We start from the raw sequence: 12,576 nt of genomic DNA on the forward strand, positions 1-12,576 counted from the left end.
ATTTGAATCTTTTCCTTGGAAGCTCTTTGTTTATCAAGATGTAAATATGAAACTACTTTTTCTGTTCATTGCACGGATCTTGTTGTTGTTGTTGTTGTAATGTGTAAATGTGTATATTGTCTTTGTGTTGTTTGTGAATCTATCCTCATAGGACAATAAAGCTCTAACTTTTTTGCCTATATTAGTGAACTTTTATATTAAAACACTGTATGAAGAGAAAAGCGCATTAGATTATACATGATAATAATATCTTTATATACGTTTCTCAAAACAAGGCTACAAAGTGCTTCACATATAAGCAACACAGATGACAAAGTAAAAATACATACATAAAAACTAGAATTAGCTAGAATCTGGGAATGTGAGGCAGTGAAAGTTTGTGTTATATATTATAAATTATGTCAGAGAACTTACCCACAGACTTTTCAGGCCTCCGCTGTTACACCAGGTTGCTACCAGGAGGTGGCGTCATATCACAGTAAGCATTCTACAACATGACATATAGACAGGCTTACAGTAACCCCCCCCCCCCCCCCCCCCCCACACACACACCTCTTTACCGGTGTTCCATAATTACAGCCTCCGGATGAATCCTCCGTGTGGAGCAGAGGTGATAATTATAAAGCAGCAGAGAAGGAGCTCAGTTCAGGAGCTGCTGCAGGTTAGAACAATTATATGAATTTATATTTATCACTTCAAAATAAAACAATGTCTCAGTGTGATGACAGATCACAGGTTTGATGCCGAATGTCGAGCGTGTGGCTCAAATCGATTTCTGTTATCTTTCTTTTATTTAGGTTTCTGTTAATCTCTTCATTTGTCATCACGTCATAATCACAATTGTTTTATCTGCTGTCTTTTTTATTATTGTTTATATTTGTCCTCTTCGTGAGGCAATGTAACGTGTGTTTTGAAAGGAGTCATATAAATAAAACTATTATTATTATTTTGTTAAAACTCTGCTCTACATCACACCAGGAGGAAACGTACGCAGCAGTAAAAGCAATTTTATGAGTAATCATTTCACTGAATATAAACATTTGATTTTCAGCTTCAGGTCGAGAAAATTGAACCGATTCAGTCACATAATGAAAATCTGTCCTCTGCACAACATGTTCCACTTCACAGAAGAAAAGGAGCACGTGTCCCTGTGAGAGGACGAATGGTTCCAGGGTCACGCTCATTACAAAACACGACGACAAAAATAAAATAATATTCTGCATGAGAGGACTTTGAACTGTGTTTTGTGTTGCAATGAAAAACCTTTGTTTCAGGGAGAGGGTGCAGGATAATACCTGGGAGAGGTTTGGGATTTTACCTTGTTTCAGATGGTTGGATTGTTCTTAAGCACCTATCTCAAACATGTGGGTACACAAGCACACACACACTCACACCAACACTAACAGACACACACACACAACGAGATGTCACCTAATAAAAGATTCATTACATTGTGCGGAGACCTATAAAATATCCATAGTGTCTCAGCAAGACATCGAAGTGGGTTCACAGGACTGACAGGGGTAATCCCCAGAGGCTTTGTGCGTCTGTGTGTGTGTGTGTTTGTGACGGATTTTAATTGACGTATTATGATTCGACAGATGTGTGTTTGTGTATCCTTGGGTGCAGGAACATTTTCCATCTATGTGCACTTGTGTATATATTTATCTGTAATGACGAGGCCGAGCTTTTACATGTGTTTGCTTCATGTCTGTATGTGATGGTGTGTGAACCACAGGTATGACATGTTGTGTGTGACTGCTCTAGTGCACTGTGTGTATGTGTGTGTGTCCGTGTTTGTGTGTGTGTGGTACCAGCTTCCTGCCTCCCTCTGTCTCTTGACCTTTCTTTCCTCCGTCTGTCTGTGCGTTTGTCGGATGATGAGGTTTTAATGGAGCCGGTGGAAACAGGTTCTGAGGACGACTCTGTTCAGACTGAACCAAGAGACGCTTCTAGAATCAAGTGTTCGATCAGGTGAATACTTTCAACTTGGTTTTTAAAATAAATATTATTTAAAAGGTGGATGACTGCAATTCTCTCTCTCTCTCTCTGGGTCGTCCTCGACTTCCCATGGTTCCACTCTTAAAAGTTCCAGCAGCAGGACGCCCCCTGCAGGTGCAGCGAGTCAAGTTGAATGTCACGTTGATTCCAGTAGAAGAACTAATTAGGTTTAATTCATTTTTTGATTACACGGCAGAGTTTCTATTGCCAGGAACTCTTCAACCCTTTTATGTTTCTTTTATTTCAAAGCAAATTATTCTCCTCTGCGTTTTAACACGTGAGGATGTTTATCATACGAGTCGTAGTTAAATTAACAAATAAAAACCTTGTGAGGAAGTGGAGCAAACATAATGAGGCTGCAACTGGGTTAATCCCACAAAGAGAAAACCTTTCTGAGCCACTTGGTTCAGGAGAATCTCATCTGCTGTCGTCACGTGAGGTTTAAAAAGCAAAGCGTTGTTTATAGACTGTTTATGTTCTCGTCTAAAGGGAATTCATCCTTTACTGAAACTGCAAACAAAAGTTATCTTAGACATAAAACCTTCAAACTAAAAATGTGATGTAATTGACAAATCATGTAAAATAAATAATGAAATGAACTCTCAGAAAAAGTGTTAATGTTCTTCTACTCTCTGTTGTTGTACACAGAAAGTCTTTTGCAACCTTGTAGAATTTATTAAACAGAAGTAATTTAAATGACCTCAGTCCAAGCTATTGTCAGTTTGAAGATGTTTTTTTTTTTACATAATTATTATGTTTTAGTGCAGTGGTTCTCAACCTTTTTTCAGTGACGTACCCCCTTCGAAGAAAAAATTCTGCCGAGTACCCCCTAACCAGCGCAAAGCATTTTTGGTTAAAAGAAAGATGAAATGTGATTTATTAAGCCTTGTAACTAGACACATTCAAATTTAAAACTCCATCAATTTCCATAACATTGCTCATTTGTAGTGGTCTCTCTTGAACTATTTCGAAATAAAAATATATAAAAATAACTAAAGACTTTTATTATTATCTCAATATAAATAAAGATTTGTGCACCTCAAAATAATTATCAACTGAAAGTGACCTCTTTTGGGATCATAATAAAGATATGTTCTCAAACTGTACTCATAAACTTAATTATAGCTAAACTTCTTCCCAAAAAATAAATCATTAACTTAGTTTTAAATAAAAGATTAGCTCAAACATATTTTTTAAATATTTATCATCTTAAAATATCTTCTTTAAAGATCGAAAAGAATACTGACAGGTAGCTTGTTTCCGTTTGCTTCTTGGAGGCTTTTCGCATCGTGTCTTGAGATGACCTGAATTCAGAAAGTTTCCTCTTAAAAAACTCAGGTGGCTTACCAACATGACTTTCATATTTGCTCGCTTTAAGGTCATACAATTTCATTTCCGCTTTTGTATTACATGCTTTTATTTTGAAAGGGTACCGGTAGAGACGCAGACTTCTTGTTATGAATCATTAACTTCACAACGGAAAACTTTTACGTTTTAGCGCCCCTCCGAAGAGACACAAGCTCTCACGGTGTTGTTTAGGGAAGGCTCTCTGCTCTGGTTTCGCCTTCTTTGGTACTTGTCCCTCCGTGTTTCAGCAGCATTGCTGCTGCACTTCAACTCGACTCCATTGTTGAAGTTTTCAAGGCAGGTGATGACAGGTGGCGTGTGCCAGGTTGGGTCAAACCATCCGTATGGGGGAGACTCTTTTTTTTAGGATAATTAAATTGAAAAGCCTACTGAATATAAAATTTAGTTCATGAACTTACACTTAATTTTATTGAATATTTGTTAAATAACAATTTTTCAAAGATATTTGAATGGATGCTAATTTTAAATATATATAAAAAAAATCTCAAGTACCCCCTGGAGTACCTTCAAGTACCCCCAGGGGTACGCGTACCCCCATTTGAGAATCACTGTTTTAGTGCATCAATTTGCACATTTGCCTCAATTTGGCTTAAAACTCTAAATTAATCATACGTGTAAATGGTTGTTTCTCTGTTTATTGCTTCGTGATCAGCTGGGAGGGATGAATGGAGGGATGAATGAATGGATGAATTGATGGATGAATGGATGGATGGATGGATGAATTGATGGATGAATGGATGGATGGATGAATGGAAGGATGAATGAAGGGATGAATGAATTGATGGATGAATGGATGGATGGATGGATGGATGAATGAATGAATGGATGGATGGATGAATTGATGGATGAATGGATGGATGGATGGATGGATGGATGGATTGAGGAATGGATGAAAGCCAATCAACTAGAGGGCAGTCACGAGGAGGCCTTCATTAGAGCTAACTAGGAAATCCCCCCCCCCCACACACACACACACACCTGGAAGCAGTGACAGTGGAAGTTCTCAGGAATATTGTGACATCAGGTTCGTCTTTCCATCTGGTTACGATATCAAAATAAGAGCCTGTAAAGTTTTCTGGTCACAAGGGAGTTCCTATCACGTCCATACCTGTGAGTATCCTCTCTTTCACATGATCCCCTTCTCCAGCGCTGCCACTACACACCTCTTCACTCTCTCTCTCTCTCTCTCTCTCCATCCTTTGTTTCCTTCTCTTCAAGTGTGCGACGGTTCGGAGCACACCTGCAGTCGCCTGCTCCACAGAGACCAGGCTCTGAAAGCACAGGAGACATCAGACCTGCATTAGCACAGGAATATGTCAGAGGTTCATTAATATTAGAAAACATCTGCACGGTGCTGTGCGTCTGAAGCAGTGTCAGGTTTTATTTTTAAATTTCAGACAATGAATAAATAAGGAACGTTGGTTTTTTATCTGTGTTCTGTGGAGACGAGGCTGCGGAGGACAAAGCCTGTCTTCTGTGATGGGGACGATACCATGGAGATAAAGAGTGAGATGCACAGGTGACAGGTGAAGGAATGTAACGTTAACACACACACACAGACACACACAGACACACACAGACACACACACCGACACGGTAATGCTTGACCTTTGAAGCTGGAAAACACATAGTGAGGAACAGCTCGTCCTGCAGAGGGAAAGGTTTCCTCAGAGGTTTGACGTCTCTTTCTTTCCTCCTCACTTGACATGAATCCAAGCTCCAGGAATTCATTATTATCTTCCTTAATCCTCAAATAGACCAAAGCGCTTCTTGGAAAATGTAAATTCGGTCGTCATTACTCACAGACACAGTGAAAAGGTCACTAACTACTGTACTACTACACTGTTAAGTAGAAATATATAGATTTAGATATGGGGTTTGATTTAATTTAGGGTTAATTGGTGTCAGTTTTAAACCTGCGTGTTTGGAATGGGGCCTGATAACAGAAGTGTATTAATATTACTTATACGTATCACATGTCTAAACTTGCACACTGCACTTTCCTGTGCCGTTAACAACACACGTGCAAAGTGTGAAGTCGATAGGATGAACCGTTTCTTGAGAAAATGTTTTTCCACAAACAGATTTCTGGAATTCCTGGATTTCCACAGACTTTGGCAGATGTTGGTCTGTGGAGCAGATGTGCGTTGATGTCCACTGACCACAGTGTGAAGGCTGAGTCAGCAGCGTGTCAGTGTGTGTGTGTGTGTGTGCACGTTACAGAAGCTCTGTACGAGTGTGTGTGAGCGGGTGAGTGTGGCTCGTAGTGTGAAACTCGCTGTGAGTGCTCGTTAAGGAACTCTCCATATAAACCAACCCATTGAACATTTGGTTAATTGTTTTTCAGGAGCTTCTGAATCGTTAAGCTCCGAGTTGAACAGAACAGGAAACAACTGGTCATAACTTTAATGTTCCTGTGAAGGCAGCTTAGTGTTTCATTTACTTTTTATTGCAACAAATAACAAATTTAAACCAAATCTACTGAAAAAACACTTGAACAAACATCAGAAGGACAAAAACGACTTAAAATCACAGAAACCATCTTGTATAAAAAGTTTATTTAGTACTATTAAATACTGTGGCCAGCCACCAGGGGGCAAGCAAGATGATCTGGCTTCAATTTTGGAGAATTTTCATGTCGTCCATCTTTATTTACACTCTTATGAATATCAAGATCAAGATTTCATTAAGCAGTCGCTTCCAATGAAATGCTTGGGTCACAGGGTCTCTTATGGCAAAGCTCAGACTATTACAAGCAGACAACACAAATTTTAATAATATGAAATAGAATATAAAAATGTAAATAGAAATAAAATATACATATCGAATGTATACATATATACACATATATATATATATATACACCTGAAGAAAAAAAAAGAAAACAATAGTGCAAGTCTGTGCAAAATACAATAATGCAAATATGCTAAGGTGCAGAGATGGTGGAATTATGACGGATTGGAGTTTAAAAGTCTTATGGCCTGAGGGATCTTCAAGTATTTAAATTATATTCTGTTTTCCATACAGTCGAGCTACTTGAGCAAAGATCTATGTGAAATAGGATTTTATAGGTTAATTAATATAATGACTTCTGTATTCATGACGGCATGTTGCGCTCCAGCAGACCTTCACTGTGTGAGCATTATCTTAATTGGCTGCTACACACAGTCATGCACACACACACACCGGCAGCTCCTGCATGCACATCGCTCAGTGGGGGTCTGCTCCTGTATCCCAGCCATCACTTCACTCCCAGTAAAGTGCTGCTGCTGGTTCAACTCCGCCGTGGATACACAGGAAGCCACACCCTGCTAATGAGCCGTCGCTCTAATTCATTCAAGGACCAACAACCGCACAATCAGCAGGGGGGGGGGGGGTCGCTGAAGTGTGCCGAGCATCCCGGTCGCTGCCGAGCGTTTCACCGGGAGGACAGATGTTCAGATGTTCTCTCAGTGAAACCCTCGAAAGTAAAACTTATAAAATGTGATCTCTGCTCTCTCATTGCTCCAGAGGGGTTTGTCTTATTCTGAAAACTCATTATGAAAGAGCACATTCCCTCCGTGAGGGGAAAGTGAAGAACATGAGACAAAAGAACATTTAGAGCAATTGGGATTTCTTGAACTTTACTCTTTAATGTACTTTTATTCCAATAAAGGCTCTGATATGATATTTCTCACAGTGAAACAGCCTCTGAGACGTTCATCTTCTATTTGACTACGTGTCCTGCAGTTATCTGACATCACCTTCTATGAGTGAGTCACTAATGAGAGCTGTGACCTGGACGTGGAGACAACAGATCCTCTCCTGCTGCACTCTCCTCCATCGGGTTTGAGTGCAGTTAAATATCCTTCCACTCATTATCTGGGCAGCTCATCGTTGAAGGGTTGATGGAGCCGATCCCAGCGGATGTTGAGAGGTTTGCTCTGGATGGGCCAGCAGCTGATTGAACGGACATAGAGGGACAAACAACCAATCAGAGTCTCCAGTTAACCTGCATGTGTTTGAGCCGTGGGGGGGAGGCTGGAGCACCTGAAGGAAACCCACCTGTCAGACTGAGGGTTTTACAGGAAGTTCAGGAACCAGGGGAGGAAATGAAGCTGGATGTATTTCAGACAATTAGTTCTGGACTGAAACACAACACAACTTACTGAGACTAACCGTGTTGTGGGCGGTGCTGCTCCGTGTGTAGCATGCTAACACCATGCGTTACGTGAGAGAAGCTGCTCAGAGGCTGTTTGACGTTTTGATCTCATCGCTTGTCATCGACAATATCTCACTGGGAATCCTCAAAGCACAATGGAGCCGTCCATCAGAAGCTTTGTGGCTCAGAGATGAAAAGACATTTGTTGGCCGCGTTTGAAGAAGCTTTTGAAAATGGGACGTAAAGTGTCTTCATATGCAGCTCGAGACACAGCTACTGGCTGAAGCTCAGATGACAGGAAGTGTTACTAGAATCATCCTGAAAGTAATGAATATATGAAAACTACCAGGATGTCACAGGCCTCCATTAATGTCAGATGTTTGGGGAAAGTTACATCTACAGACGGCTTTATAGATTCAAGCTCGTGTAAGTAAATAAAGGTAGAAACTGTGAAAACATGTTTCTCTCCTTAGACTTTTCTTTCCCCAGGTTGTGTTGCGTGGCAACTGGAGGTACACAGTCCAGGGATCTGCACTTCTTTGTTAGCAGAGCTGCTACCGAGGCTTTTATATAACAACAGCTGAGCTCGGTGACACGGCAGCTGCTCAATGTTTCAAAAGGGCTGTTCTTCAGTGGCTGCAGTTTCTTCACAGTGAGTCCAGGTGAGCACATGGGGTGGGGGTGGGGGGGTTCTGATCACGATGGAAGGAACAGGGACAAAGCAAATGTAAAGAATAGAAATGTCTCAAGATGGAGAAGAGAAGTCAAACACGTAGAGAAAACTAAAGTGTCGACCAGGAAAGACGAGTAGATTTGAGGCTTCTCCACAAATGTGTTCTCCCTTTGCTCCAGTTAATATGACCCATGTCATCGTCCACATGTCAAGCACATGTATGAGTCCTGTGGAACATGGACGAGAAGCGAGACAGCAGCGTCTGAGAGAGACAGACAGGAGGACGTCCACTGAACAGACCTGGAGATAGGGTTCTATTGTATTAGGTCAGATTCAGAGCAGATGTCTTGGATCAGTCAGGGAATGGCTAATAGGAAAATCTAATACAAATCCCCCCCTTGATTACATTATGTATTCACTCCCAGCCATAAAAAAAGAGGCTTTCAATTCCTGGGGTGTGTCAGACGGAGGAGACTACGTCCGGATGAGGCTCTTCCCAGAAATGATAAATGATATTTGTAAAAGGATTCCAGCTGATTCTAATGAACGTGGCTTATTGGGTTGAGCTGCAGCCGAGAGTAATGAGATTTTATTCAATGTTTTCTCCACGACTATGCAGTGGTCACTGAAAAATGCTCTTCAGTGTAACACAAACACACACAGACACACAAACGAGCACAATAAGGAGAGTTTGCTCAATATCTATTGAATTGTTACGCAGCAGCTAATGTCGTGATCGGCCTTCAGCCCAAGGGAATAGAAAGAGGAATAGAAGGAGATCGATCAAACCGAAGGTCACGACCGTCCGCCGCTCGGAGGATGACTCTGTACAAAAGGTAAAGTACAGTCATCAGGACAATGAGCTGGAGGCAGAAGTCTGGTTCTCCTCTGAGCACTGACGCCACCAGCCTCGTGACGGGCAGCCAAACAGATTCATATCCGACTCTTCAGTCACCTGCAGGCCACACAGTGGAGCCTGCACGCCCTGTGGAGGGGGAGCTTCAACGGGAATCATCGTGAGCCCCCTGGAAACAGCGACTGCCAACATGTGACCACGACTGTCGCCTGGCAAACATCTGCCAGCTGCTTCGCTCATTTGACTGTTGGTTGTTGATATGCAGCCAAGATGGAGACTGACGAGGGCGACAAGTGTCCGTCATTTCAAACTGGACTTGTGTCTCGCTGTCACTCAAATATCAGAGTGCAAGTGCAGGGTTTGAGCTCAAGCAGCGGATATATGAGTGAAGGTGTTCTCACATCTGGGTTAGAGACCTGAGGGTCCTGCTCTCAAACTTTAAGACAAACCTCTTTATTAAAGAGGGGGGGGGGGGGGGGGGGGTACTGTTTTATTCTAAAACTGCATGACATGCCATTTCTTGCACAGCCTGAATCATGAATTAACTGTTCCTTTGTTTGGTCTGTTTCCTCGAGGCTGGAACCCATTACCATAGCTAACTGTGGCTCTACTGCTCTGTGGTTTAAAACTACACAACCATGTGTGTGGCATTTTGTTGTCCTGCTTCAGCCGCTGATGTGCACGATGGAGATGATGGAGAAGCAACATGCCTCAGAGTATTGATCCGTTTAGAGCAGTGCAACAGTTTTCTGCCATTTATCATGAGCTGCTGAATTAGCCTTTAATAATGCATCGCTCCAGGGCGGACCGAGGGCATTGATACGGCATGCAGCACAAAGAGGAGGGCACGTAACAACACTGTGTGTGTGTATGGTCGGGTGAGGGACTGTGCTCAATGATTTCTGCTCGACCAAGTGGGTTCGGCCGAGCTGATGCATTTATGAGACGGATGATTCTGCTGTGCATCTCATTAACTTAGCCTTGAAAGACCTTAAATCCACATTTCATAGACTAAAGGCTGCTGTCGCCCAAACTAAAGAACACAGACCTGTCACACAGGGGGGTGAAGGGAGGAAAGTTAATCAAGCTCTTTTAATATCGCTCACTGAAGGTCAGCAGATCCACAGGGAAGGACCTGTGCAGATCCAATCTATCCAGCTGGATTATTAAAGGTTCAGCACTAAGAAAACAGTTCAGAGAGTTCAACAAGTGGAATCTGGAAGCTCTCAGCTGCTCTTTCTCTTTCACAATAATTATACCAGAGTTATCCAGTCATCAAGCTTCTTTAAACTAATTTACTATTCCTCTTTCTCAAATCTTCTCTTCTTTGATTTAGCATTTTGAAGGTTCCTTCAAACGCAACCGAGGAGGAACGAAGGATCCAACAAAGGACGGGTGGACACTTCTCAGGACCTGTGTAGCTGAAGACATCATCAAAATATAATTATACATAACATTGTTTAGAATAAACTGTTTCTACTATAATGAGGATCTGTGCCTGCTGGATGTTGCAAAGAAGAAACGGCAAGTTCCTTCAAGCAGGTTCTGAAAGAAGCTCCTCGTTCACATGGTCCTGTGCAGCTACATCACCAATCTCCCATCGGCACCACCATGTCTTCAGACTTCACAGCTGGCTGTGAATGAATGATGCACAAAGCTGGAGGAGAAGAGGCCTCATCCAAAATGAGGATGGATCACATGTCAGGGCGCTCAGGAGCATTTGGAAGGCGCCACCACCAGCTGGACAGAGACAAGTCATGATGTAAGTGTTGCATCACATCAAATTGAGCAATGAAAAATCCTCATATTTGCTGCAACGGCTTTAGAAATGGTTTCTTCTGAATTGAGTGCAGAGCCAAAGCTGAGCTGTCACCACGAAGATCAATTTCCCAGAGTTTTGTTGAACAGCTCACAGGAATTTGTTTTGTATCGATCGGCGAGAACACAAAGAGTCGCGAGAGGCTCATTAACAGATGTTCTCTGCTCCGTCTCTCAGTGTCCGTCTCCACGCTCGAGTCCAGGTGAGAAGAAGCTCGATGGTGTTCACGGCCTCAGGTTGTTACAGCAGAGAAAACAGACGCTGGAGATAAATAAACCAACAAGCAGCTCGGGTCACGTGAGTTCAGGAGCGAGACGCCGCCGTGCACGCTCGTGGTCGACGGTCGACATGAGCATCGTGAGAAACTCTTCATAATGTGTCGAGCACCTTCTGCACAAGAGTGTGTAACCCTAAAGTCCATTGATCGTTTGTTACTCTTCAAATAGCAAGTCTCAGGGTTCAGTTTTCACCCCTGACTGTGGGTGTGTTTGTGTACAAAATAACTCAACAACACATGGATGGGTTCTATCAACCCGGGTGGGAATATTAATTCTAAGTTTATCTCCAGATGATTAGCTTTTGGAGCCTAGAGGTCAAAGGTCAAGGTGAACAAAAATGTGATCAAGGAGAGATATAGTCCCTCCAGTTCAACGTGGAAATAAACATTGCTCACTTTTTATTTCATCTTACTTTTCTGTGTGAGAGGCTCGGTACAAAATAAATTGCCAAAGTTAAATTTTGAAATCTGAAATCTCACCGTTAGATGTGTCTGTTGATGTTTAGTGTGTCTGTGGTTAAAGGTTCCAGACTGATGGATGGTTAACGTCCTCCCACACTGATCTGTCTCCATTTAAAAAAACAAATTAACTCTCATGTCTCTCTCTCTCTCTCTCACATCCTGCTGTCAAATGCCAAACCTTCAAAACACTGGCCTGTCTGTCCGTGGATCACAGACCTCGACTCTCGGCCTCGTCTCGACACTGCCTCTCTGTTCTCCTCGTCCGTCCCTCGTCAGCGTCTCCTCGTCCATTTCTCTCCTCGCCTCGGATTGTCAGATGAAATTAAGGAATCAGCAAATAAATAAGCAAATTTGGTTAAAAACAAACAAACACAACGTGATGTATTTCCTGCTGTCCCTCAGGGATCTGAAGAGGCTCTGACACGTTCTCGAAGTTGTTGATTAATCTAACTGGGAGGAGCTGCCCATTGATTTTCTTATTGGGAGGAGATATGAAGCAAACGCACACAAACAGCTGTTTATCTTTGGTCGGTTTATTAAGTGTGTGGGTGGAGAGCAGCTGCTGAGGGACACACACAGTGAAGTGTCCTCGGCCGTGTCCTCGGCCCAGTGGTCTTTACGTTTCCTTAGCTGCTCGCTGACTGTTCCTGTCTCTCCTTTGATTTCTAAAAACTCCTCTCGTCAACATTTATATCAGCTATGGGTTTAATAACTGTCATTTTATTCATGCATTTTTTTAAATTTGATTCACTCATTTCAGTTTTGTGATTCTTTGTAATTAACATCCAGGGACATTTCAAAGGATAAGGACATGTGGATACAGAAATAGCTTTTGCTGAATTATTTATTATTTTCTGCAGATGTATATGTACGTTTATAAAAATAGAAAATCATGCTTTTCACTGACTGTAAAACGACATTGAGTAGTTTTACTTCATTGCTTGATAATATACTTCAAGCTTCTTCTCTTTTTTTTTTT

The sequence above is a fragment of the Platichthys flesus genome, chromosome 6 (assembly GCF_949316205.1).
Source record: "Platichthys flesus chromosome 6, fPlaFle2.1, whole genome shotgun sequence".
NCBI classification, from domain to species: Eukaryota; Metazoa; Chordata; class Actinopteri; order Pleuronectiformes; family Pleuronectidae; genus Platichthys; species Platichthys flesus.